The 11,489-nt window shown below is 40.2% G+C and overlaps 1 long non-coding RNA gene across 1 annotated transcript in view; it reads right to left on the reverse strand.

Annotated features, from left to right (window-relative positions):
* The window catches only part of LOC135973723 (uncharacterized), a 36,620-nt gene extending 25,131 nt beyond the window's left edge, over nucleotides 1–11,489 (reverse strand). Inside the window, exons 1-2 of the long non-coding RNA XR_010590689.1 lie at nucleotides 10,423–11,489; nucleotides 9,466–9,630 (exon numbers count right to left, since the gene is read on the reverse strand). This is a non-coding gene — a long non-coding RNA (uncharacterized LOC135973723). The remainder of the gene's footprint in view (nucleotides 1–9,465; nucleotides 9,631–10,422) is intronic.

An 11,489-nucleotide genomic window follows, 5' to 3' on the forward strand; every position in this document is an offset into this window, starting at 1 on the left:
AAGTTGCCTTTATGTAGGGTGGAGTCTCCCATTACTAACCCCCAAAGGGCGTTAGTCAAGTAAGAAAAATTTGAAATATCCATTTCAGTTTGCTAAAACTAATCCTTTGGTGTGGAGACTTCCAGTGAGGTTAAGAGAGTGCGTTTTTGAGATTGTTTGCTTCCTCGGTTTTCCAAATTGTACTGTAGAACATTATTCCTCTTGCACAATAGCATTTTATCATCAGTTTTAAATAACCCTTCAATGTGTGAAAATTACAGAGTACGCTGGCATGCAATATTGCCTAACAACTTTGTCAGAAGGATTGTAGGCAAAGCTGCTTCTCTTTAATTTTTAAACATTCAAATACCTTTCTTCTCCTCCCCCACTCCCCTCAAGCATATCCAGAGTTTTCTGACTAAGTCAAGTAGCATTTTTGAATCACTTTTCATTTATTAATCTTACCATATTCAAATTGGATTTTAAAGATGTGATACTACCATATGGTCAGAGTTTCCTCCTAACTAGTTGCATTGACAGTGTCCACATAGCACAACCACCTACATACTCTCTGCCCCCTCCCTCAGTTCAGCCCTGGTATTTTTGGGAGGGGCAATTTAAAAAAGGGGTTATGAGGGTTCCATGTATTTTTAGAGGAGTTCTTCACCACTTTCCAGGCTCTCCACTTTTTCCTGTGTAATCTTCTTTTCGTGGCATGACTAAACTGTAATTAGAGTTCTAAGTACTCTAAAGCAAGAATGAAGATGGCAAACTTCAGAGGGTGGTGAAGGTTTTAAAAAGGCACTTAGTGGTCTATGTTAAATATAAAAGAATGTGCTTTTTAAAAAAATACATATACCAATCAAAATAAAAATTATATGGCTTTGGCATGACAGACAAAGTGACTGTCCACTAGCTTAATATTTTTACTGGTTGACAGCACAGCTGAAAGTATCTAGGATCTACCCCCAAAAATATTAACTACACAGAACATTTAGGAATATAGAGCACCTCTTACCCAAGCATTTTTTTTTAACCCACACGTTCCCTTTGATTCTGCTCCCACTGAAAACCATTGGCTTCATCTTCCATTGGCAGAGCCAATTGCAACAAAATGTCCAGAGTTTGAATAAGTACATAATATACAAACTTCTGAATGTTCATTTTCAAAATAATAATCCCACAGTAAAAGTTCATCTGATCTATTGAAAAGGTTAATCAGAATGGTATTTCTGACTGTAAGACTACAGTGTCAAATGATGACTGTATATAGATTTATTTTATTTATTTATATGAAGTAATATCAAAACACAGTTTCCTTCCACTTTTCAAGTATATACATAGGAGCTAATCACTGTTATAGAGCATTCATATATTGATCCTTTGCTAATAAAAAGACCAAAAGCTAATAAAAGCAACATGATTTTTTTTCTAATATCACCTTCTTTTATTGGAAGGGTGATGGAAATCTGGCAAAATTATACTTCCCCATGGCAAGTAATTTTTTTGATGTGTGAGTAAAATATCATTAAACTTTTTCATCATGGCAAACAGGCCAAATAGGTTTTTGTGCCTCGGCTTGTAAATTTTCATTGCATCTTTGCACAGCTGAATGATTCATATAATGGAATAATGCTGGAGATTATTAAATACTCCTAAGAAATGTAGTTAGCAAAATATCTATCTCGCCCACTACTTCTGACCTGATATAAAGCTCCCTGAAGTCAATAGAACTATTCCAATTTATTTCAACAGGCTTCAAATCATTCCCATAATGACTAAATGCAATACTCCTTTAAGGGTGGTATCTGTTTTGTATAATGCCTAATTTGGGGGGGGGGGGGGGGCTGATCTAGAAGAAAATAAAGTTTCTTAATAATGAAGTCAGTGGCATCATTTTGTCCTGCACTACATCTGACCAAAATGGAAGAAAACAAGGATTAAACTAAGGGAAAGAAGAGAAAAATGAAGATATAGAGAAGAAAGTATAGCAAAGCAAATATATCAAATAGCAACATACTGTCATGCAGAAGAAGGAAAAAGTTGTTAATTGCACCGATCATTGCCACTATCAGAAGATCATGATGATCATCACAATACTACACTAGCGTGTGGTAAACTGCAAGAACAATCACTAGTATTCCTGTGGAGCCTACCATGAGTGCAGAGTTCTACAATGTAAACTTGATTTGTGGTTCCCTGAAGTGAGCCATCCTGTGCAATATGTCCAATTTTAATATAAAGACCTTTTTATTACATCACCTACAGGTTAACTATTCAATAAATAGTTGACACATTTCTATTTGGTGGTAATTGCCTTTCCTGACTTTTTGCCTAATTAGCTCAGATTGAAAGAATTGGGCATGGTTAGTGTAGAGAAGCAAAGGCTGGGGGGGGGGGCGTGATAACACTCTTCAAATATGATAAAGGTTATTGTAAAGAGGACAGTGGACACTTGTTCTCCATGTCCACCAAGAATAGGACAAGAAGCAATTGGCTGCATTTACAGCCAGGAAGATTTAGTTTGGATATTAGGAAAAAGTTTCTAACTATATGATAGTTAAGCACTGGAATAGGTTTCCTGGTGATGTTATAGAATCCTTATCCTTGGAGATTTTTAAGAGCAGGTTAGACAAACACCTGTCAGGCAGGGATGGTCCTGCCTCAGTGCAGGGAGGATAAAATAAGTAATCTCTTGAGGTCCCTTTCAGCTTTACATTTCTATGATTCTACTTCACTATCCTGAATTATCATAAAAAGAACAGGAGTACTTGTGGCACCTTAGAGACTAACAAATTTATTAGAGCATAAGCTTTCGTGGACTACAGCCCAATATATGTTCCATTCTATATACATCCGAAGAAGTGGGCTGTAGTCCACGAAAGCTTATGCTCTAATAAATTTGTTAGTCTCTAAGGTGCCACAAGTACTCCTGTTCTTTTTGCGGATACAGACTAACACGGCTGCTACTCTGAAACCTGAATTATCATGTATTTAATGTGGTGCATGTTAGTCCCCAAGAGTATTTTAATTATCTCTTTATCCTTTCACCATGAAAACCATTCTAAAGAAGTATCCTCTGATAATTAATTACTGGCTTAACTATTGATTACAACCCAAATTGGTTTCCTCTGATCTGCATGTGAAAGGGATCCTGCAGATCTCTGTGGAAGGATGTGTCAGCTACTGTCATGGCACATCCCCTCCTACTTAGGTATCACAGGGCACATGGTGGCAAATGGGCAGCCCTGGGTAGAGCCATTGTCTCCTTAACAGCTTAGTATATCCTACCAGAAAACGGTAATCCATCTTCAAGCTTCATTACCCTTTCCCCAGAGTCCCAGGAGAAGCTGCAGTCAGGGGAGCCCCCAATGGCTCCAGTGAAGCCAGCTTGCCTTAGTGGGCACCAGAGCCAGTGCTCATGGTCTTAGGGATCTGCAGGGTGTTCCAGAGGTTCCTTCCACACCTCTCCCTCTCATTCCCCAATGACATGATATGGGAAAAAATGAAGGAATCCCAATGTAGCCTTCCTTCTCCCATCCCACCTCCCATAGCTATTTTCATAGGAGAGGGTGATCCAGCTCTCAATTATTCGAGTGTAGGCCAACTGCCTTAACAGCCATGTAATCATGAAGGAGCAAACTCCCAGTAGGGACTCAGTACACAAGACAGACAAAGGCACCCAGCAGATCATCTTGTAAAGCAATTCCCTCGCCCCCGAAAGAAAATTAAATGGAAACACCTTAACATCTGGATTTTGTCTGAGAATAGTTTGTGCAAACCACATAGATGGTTGGTGACTAGGTGTTAAAATAATGTCTCTTCACAGACGTCAGTAGTTCATCTCATTAAAATATACATAGGAATTTTAATTCCAAAATACATTTTGAAAAAATGTTCATTTTTTTGTCTTTTTTAAGCTACTGTAAACTATGGCTAGTGTACAAGCACTCTCGGCCATTGTACACGTAGAGACTAACTTCTCAGAAGTCCTTAGCTCACCACTCCAATTGAAGTCAAATGGAATTTTATTCTTAAAATCAGGCCCATAACTTTCATAGGTGCTGTGACCCCTAGTGCAGTGGATCTCAAACTTTTATATTGGTGACCCCACAGCAAGCTTCTGAGTGCGATCCCCATTATAAATTAAAAACACATTTTTTTATATTTAACACCATTATAAATGCTGGAGGCGAAGTGGGATTTGGGGTGGAGGCTGACAGCTTACAACCCCCACATAATAACCTTGTGGCCCCCTGAGGGGTCATGACCCCCAGTTTGAGAACCCCTGCGCGTGTTTGGAAACCAACCAGTAGAAGGGAGGACCTTATTAAAGACAAGGAAGAAGAACTCAAACTAGGAAGTTTTCCATTTGTGGAAGTTATTTTATACTTTGTGCCTTCAAAGAGTTTTCCCTCCAAAACTGAGTTACAGAGGTCAGATCCATATGAATGATACCATACATTTAGCTATTGAGATGGGACAGGGACAACTGACTTATTCATGTTGCTGCTTTCTGCCTAGAAAAAGCGGGGTCCCAAGCCACAAAGATGCTTGAAGAGCAGCTTCTCATTTTTGCACTCTGTGAGTAGGAATATGTGAGCAGAAACTGACGGAGGGGAATAAAAAAGGAGCTGCATCCTGTGATTACATGGAGAACTTTATGTATCCTATGATTCCTGGAATATTTTGTGTGAAGAAAACAGTTGCTGGAGAGTTATGCTGGAGCTGCACTATTGTAATTAGGTACTTGGAACAACAGCTGAAACACTGGATCTTTGCATGAGAAAAGGTATAGATGATGTGAAAATGAAAATTATTCTTTCAATAAATGTCATTTTTGAGGTGATCAAAGAGATTGGCTGTTCTCACGCTTGGGGTCATGTCTCTGTGGTACCCACAAAGACGATTAAAAACACTTTAAGCTGACAGAGCTGTGAACAAACATGAAACTCTACAGTTGCCAGGCAACATCCCATGTACACTAGAACATATACCAAGGCACATGAGTTTTATAGTGCTGGTGTTGTCTCCCCTGCTGCTGCCACCATTATACCTGACTCAAATTCCCATATGCTGAGCTATTGCCTAACTACAACATTTTCAGCCCAATATTCTGCATGGAAAATTGGGCCTTGAAGGCTAGCTTGCCTAGTTTACATACAAGGCTTTTAGTTAAATATTCTCATTTCAGGGGATTGGGGAAAATCAGCTACTTGAAGAAAAAGTCTCCAATTATTTTCATTTTTTGTGATTTGTGGGAACACTCTTCTGACATGAGCCCACTTCCATTATCTTTCCACATGAGGGAGCTGTGACACCTGAAATGTATGTGGGAGAATATGAACATACCATCACTTGGCAGTTGTACTGTGGTTCCACAGAAAATATTTCACAGATACTAGATCTTGTACTCTTCTGAAAACTATGGCTATTGTTACACAGATACTGTCAGTTCAGATACGGCCCTGAATTTAGACTGGATAACATTAAGGCTTAACATCAACGGAAACGTGTGTGTGTGTGTGTGAGAGAGAGAGAGGGACAGTCTAATGAAAATGTTTTGCTGGAAATTAACTACCCCCTATAATACTACAATGTTTGGGTTGCAAATATCAGGCTAGTGTACACCAGTAAGAGGGAAAAAAAGGCAAAACTGAGAGAAATGTAAACATCATAAAAGATTAAAAGAAAATTAGATACTAATTCTTTCAGTTTTAATCTAAGGCAGAATGTAAACTCTCTGTGGAGAGGAGGGACACATTACATTTTTAGTGATGAGCCAGGATTATGAAGTGCCTTTGTGCCTCTCTCCTAGCTCACCATTGTGGGGCACTGAATACTGAGCACGGGAGAGAGTTATTTTCTCATGCCCTCCTCCTGTTTGCTGCTTAGCATCCCCTAATGGCAGAAGACAAGGTACTGGAGAAACAGCTTTTTCTTCTCCACTCACCGTGCCCAACAGGTAAGCCCAGACAGCCTTAGGCCAGGGCTCAGGCAAAGGGTGAGCCCAGATACTGACTCAGAGAAAAGATGGCACAGCTGGGTCCATCATTTATAGCAGTGCAATTTTTTAGACTGATAGGCTAAGGCTGCGTGCACTCCCTCTCTCCTACACTGCATCCCACAATAATGAATAAGCACAGTAAGCAGATATTCCTGCTAAAATGAACTATGTTGACATTGAAAGTACCATCATTGGGCTTCAGAATTAATACCCCATTGGAATAAATTAGGATGGTTCACAATCCTCCAGCTACTGTGGTAGGCAACAACAGCGCTACACTGGTTCACATTCAGAAGGCTTTCTTCACAGTTACAGGAGATAGAAAGCTGATATTCTGAGGAATCTGAATCTCTTCGGAGGACTTCAAGTGGGAAAAAGTCAGCCCATAGACCAGGAGTTTGATCCTCTACCTAATGTCTTGGCACATTCCTGCAACCGTTATTCATGCAAGCACTTGAAATGGAGTCTGGTAATGATAGCATGATGGAGCCTTTAGTTATCTACATGGTTATTAATAATTCTTTTAAAATACATCATTTTTAATGTGTTGGTGTTGCTTTGAGCACATAGGGTTTTTTCTCCTTTAGAATTTGATTTAACTTTTAATGTTCACATCCCAGAACCATTAGCATCACAATGTTGGGAGGACTGCTAAGCAGCAGAAGTTTTTCATTTTTAGCTGAGAACTGAGGAAGCAAACAAACAAAGCAAATGGAAAATGTAAAACCAATGGCTATTATTAGAACTGTAATTACCTGCTCATCAGAGATTTGAATTACTGCTAACATGGCCCATTAGGCTCATTTGGAAGAGCTCAAAAACTCACTGTTCTCCCATTAGGCCTGGGATGAAAAGCTAAACCAGGAAGATGCCCATGCCTCTATGTACAATCGAGTTGTTTGAGAATAAGGCGAGATAAAGAGCCAAAACAAGGCATGAACATTTAAGTGCTTATTTGTCTACTAATTTTTATAGTATCAAAATACAAATTACAATATTGAAGTTCCAAAGGCACACAGCATGAATTGAGGAGGCGTGGGCCAGCAGCACAGAATGCAAAATGCAGTTGTGAACACAATTACTTGTACATTTCAAATGGCAAGGTTGCCTCAGTCTGTTGTTGCATGGGGAGGAATGATTCAGAAGCCATTCCTCTCTGTAATTACTAATGGGGAAGTGAATAGAAGTGTTGTATGAAAAAGGAATAATATACTTAAATACATGAAAAGTGGTGTGAATATCTTATGCTTTTTATTAGGTCATTAGTCCTATTAGCGCCACTCAAAGTGAACAAAGTTAACACTAAACTACATGTTACAACTGGAAAACTAAATATCAATGTACCAATTATGCTAAATTCCATTAATTTCCTCAGACAAAAAGCCCCTTAAAACAAATTACAATATGCATCTTTTATTTTAAAACTAACTTAATGGTTATATGAAGTACCAGTTTGACAACCCTGTGGGCTGAAATCCTCGCCTACCCACAGCAGTAGGATCTTCATCTCAAGCCAATTACATCCTTGGCCTTTTCTGAGGAGGATACTTTCTGTGATGAGAACCGCTCTCTACTACACTAAAACCACCAGTTCATTTTACGTGCAGTAGGTCATTCAATATGTCAGAGGGAAACTACTTTCAGTTATTTTCAATTTAAACTCTACACAAATTCCTACTATTAGAAGGCTTTGTGTCCCATTAGCAATCTCCTGAATCAGTCAGTCCTCACAGTAAGCATCTGTGACACTGGCAGACCAGGTGACACCTCGTGCCAAGGCCCTAGGCTCCACTGAACACTGACAAATGCATAGCTGTAAACTAGTCTGGCTCACCTGTGTGTTAGTATTGTTAAAATAGGTATTAGATTTATAATAGTTTGTTTAGTGTTTAGACACTATGACTTTGTGAGTTGCTACATGCATTAATCTCACTGGCAATATCTGTATCCCACATTATAAAAGTAATATGTAAGTGTTTGCTCTGTAATTGTGTAAGTCATCAAACAGGAGAGAATCATTATCAAGTGTGAAATACTAATTTACCAGAAGAGGTGTCATCTCCTGCCCAACAAAAGAATGTTCAGACATCAGACAAGCCATTGTGGAATATCAATGGAGAAAAGACTTCATTGATTGCCCACCCAACACCCATGAAGAAGAGACCTGCACAAGCACTCATCCCATCAGCTTGAACTCTGGGGAAAGGAAATCCTTGTCAAGAAGAAATTATCTCTATGCTACTTGAACTCTGAAGCATGAAGATTTCTAAACATAAGCAAGGGATCCCCAACTGTTTGGCCTGGGTTAGCCCTAGAGAACTTACAGAACTTGCATATTACAACAGCCGCTATTACCTTTTGGAACCTAAAACTATAACTCATGTGTGTCTGTGTTTACCTGCCTTAACCTTGTAAATAACCCATCTTTTTTCTATTTAATAAATATTTAGTTAATTTATTACAGGATTGGCTTCATGTGTTGTCTTTGATATAGGATCTAATGGTCATACTGGGTCAGACCATAGGTCCATTTAGCCCAGTATCTTGTCTTCCGACAGTTGCCAATGCCATGTGCTTCATGTGCAATTGACCTGGGATAAGTGGCTGGTCCGTTGGGACTAAATATTATGATTTTTGGTATAAGGGACCATTTATCACACGGCAAGATAGCCTGGAGTACTCAAGGGGTCTGTCCGTGACTCCATGTTAAGGTCATTATAGCACTTAAGGAGTTCACACTTGATTGTAAAATCTAAGTATAAAACTCACAGCCTGTTTGGTGTTTGTGCCCTACTTCTTCACAGTCTGCCCTGAAGCTGGTACTCGCTCTCGTGAACCGCTCTAGACAGCCTGACATCAGGGCCGACAAGGGGAGGGGGGAAGCCGGTACAAATTACTGGGGCCCGGCGGTCCGGAAGGGAGCCATGGGAGGCCAGATTTAAAACCCCCCCCCACCCTAATGGAAGGCACTAAACTTAAGGTAACCCGACAACTCACACTACCAAGCATAAGGATTTTCAAGGAGATATTTTCATAGATAGGGACGCCAGAACCGGGGCATGGCCCCTCACACTTTTAAAAGTGGGAAGGCCATGACCACCTTTTTAACATGGTATCTATTGTTTGGGAGGTCAGAGGGCCATGTTGCCCCCTGAAACTGCAAGCCTCAGGCCGGAGTGGCATAGGCAGGGGCTGTGCTTTGCAGCAGGGGAGCTGATCAGTGGTAAGAGCTGCCCAGGAAGCCTGGGCCACTGTAGGGAGCCTTGAACCCTCCATCTGCCCTGGACAAGGTGCCAGGGTACCAAAGAGCAGCCCTCAGCCTGTGCCCTCTCCCACTTCTACTGAGGTTCCAACGTCCCTGGTTGTAGGCATTAGAAATTCACTTCATGCTGATATTTTAATACATAATGATATTTTAGCCATGTCTAAGCAGGTTAATGTCATAACTCGCAGCCAGAAAGAGTATAGCTCTGCCTCACCCGCTTTCCCTGTGAACAGCAGTCTGGGAAATATCCTCAATCCTTCGTCAGCTGAAGGCAGCAGCTTGTCCTCAGAGGAGAGGTTTGAAGATTCCACTACCTTGCCAGAGTCCACTCTTAAGTGGGATTCAAAAGGAGTCTGAGTCTCAACAGGCTGATCCTTCCCTGGACAAGGAGAGGAATGAAGCTCAAAATAATACCCCGGCTGGGAAAGGATAGATTTTTTTTTCCCCCTAGAAGCAGGTTTGTTGTAGAGAGAGGCTCCCCAAGGGAAAAAGAGGCATCCTGGGAAGGTTTGCAAGTGGGTAAAAAAACAAAACAAAAACCTCAAAAGCAATATGGATTAGAAGTTTTTTGCCTAAGTCATTTCTCTCTCTACATCTGAATATTCATCTTAAACCTAATGTCTCTGAATACACTTCTAGGACCTATATAGACTCTTCATTTTCCCTTTCAGTGTATTCAAACTTCAGAAGCCTCCATGAATGTTAATTCTGTTTATACAGATTATAAATCCTATTGTACAATCATAGGGCTGGACTGCACAAGTGGCACTTATCACTATACAGCATCAGTCTACTTACTTTGTTTTTTGTTCTCTCCATCAACATTTATTACACTTTTTGTAGGCAAATGAGCAAGGAGAAAATATGGGAAAATGGAGCCTGTTCAATAACACTTTTCCCAAGTCCTCTTTTAAATTGGTATGCTAGTAGGAATGCTTTCCAGCAGGATCACAAACAGGAAATAGGGGTGGGTGGGTGTGTGTTTGTGTAGAGAAGATGCATGTTGTCTCCTGACTCTGCTGTGGCCTGCCTCCATTTCCCCTCCTTAATGAGGTAAGGATAAGGTCACTTAAACAGCCTTACCAAGGGAAGCCAACCTTTACAGCAGTATATTTCCTTTTAATAAAACCTTCTGAAAGGAGCATTTACTCAAGGGTTTCAAGGCTCTTACCTCAGAGCCCAGATAAAACTTAGAAGTCCCAAAACAAAAATCTCTGGATTCCAGCAGCAGCTCCTTCTGCTGTAAGGCCTCCGGTTTCTCCACTGTCTGCAGAGCTCTGCAGCTTGCAGCTCACCTCCCTGCCTGCATAACTTTTACAGTCTTTCCCCTCCTTCTTTGCCTAGTGAACTTTTGGCTATAACATGCTTCCTAGGAGCTTTTGCCAACTGAGTTTTCCTAAACTTTTTTTGGCCCAGGTGCTCCTTACTTATTTAACTGCTTACAGCTACTGAGGCAGTTAACTGTCCCCAGGTGGACCTGGGTTAGCTCATTCCCTTCAGGGGAATCTGATACAACTAGGCTGGTCATCGGATTTCCTTCAAGGGACAGCCCTGTGACCGTGTTTTATGTAGTAAGCAGAATATTAAAATTAATAGCCATACTTTTAATAAACCCACACTGATTTTCAGAATATTTACATATCTACCAAAACAATGCTTCAGTTAGGTATGAATGCCCCCACTTTACCTACATTTAATTAATTCAGCATTTTGTTATATATTTTCCTCTTCTAAATGTGTGGCAGTTGCAGTTTCATGGGCTCATAGATTTAAAGTCTAGAAGGGACCATTATGCTTTTCTAGTAAGATCTCCTATACAAAATAGGTGAAAGAATTTCACCCATTAATTCCTGCAACAGGCCCATATCTTATGGTTGCCCTAGACTAGAGTACAGAGTTCTTGCCTGTTCCTCATTTCAGAGCCTAGTTTTAACTTCACATCAGTCCCTACTTCCACTCTATATTATTTATTAGTTAATTGTTAAGAGTCTAATCACAACATTAGTACAATAGTATTACACTATACCTGTTAATGTGGTGTATGCATATAACATGTGTTGGCCATTAAATGGGATGTTCATATCCACACTTTGCCATGTAAAACAAGTATGTACACACCTATGTACTGATATGAGCATCCAAATACAGGATATGGACTTCTTGTTAAGGTTTCCATATTTGAACATTGAATTTTGTGACATTCAGGACCTGAGATGTGCTTGAAACAAAAAATCTGAT

The sequence above is a fragment of the Chrysemys picta genome, chromosome 1 (genome assembly GCF_011386835.1).
Source record: "Chrysemys picta bellii isolate R12L10 chromosome 1, ASM1138683v2, whole genome shotgun sequence".
Taxonomy (NCBI): domain Eukaryota; kingdom Metazoa; phylum Chordata; order Testudines; family Emydidae; genus Chrysemys; species Chrysemys picta.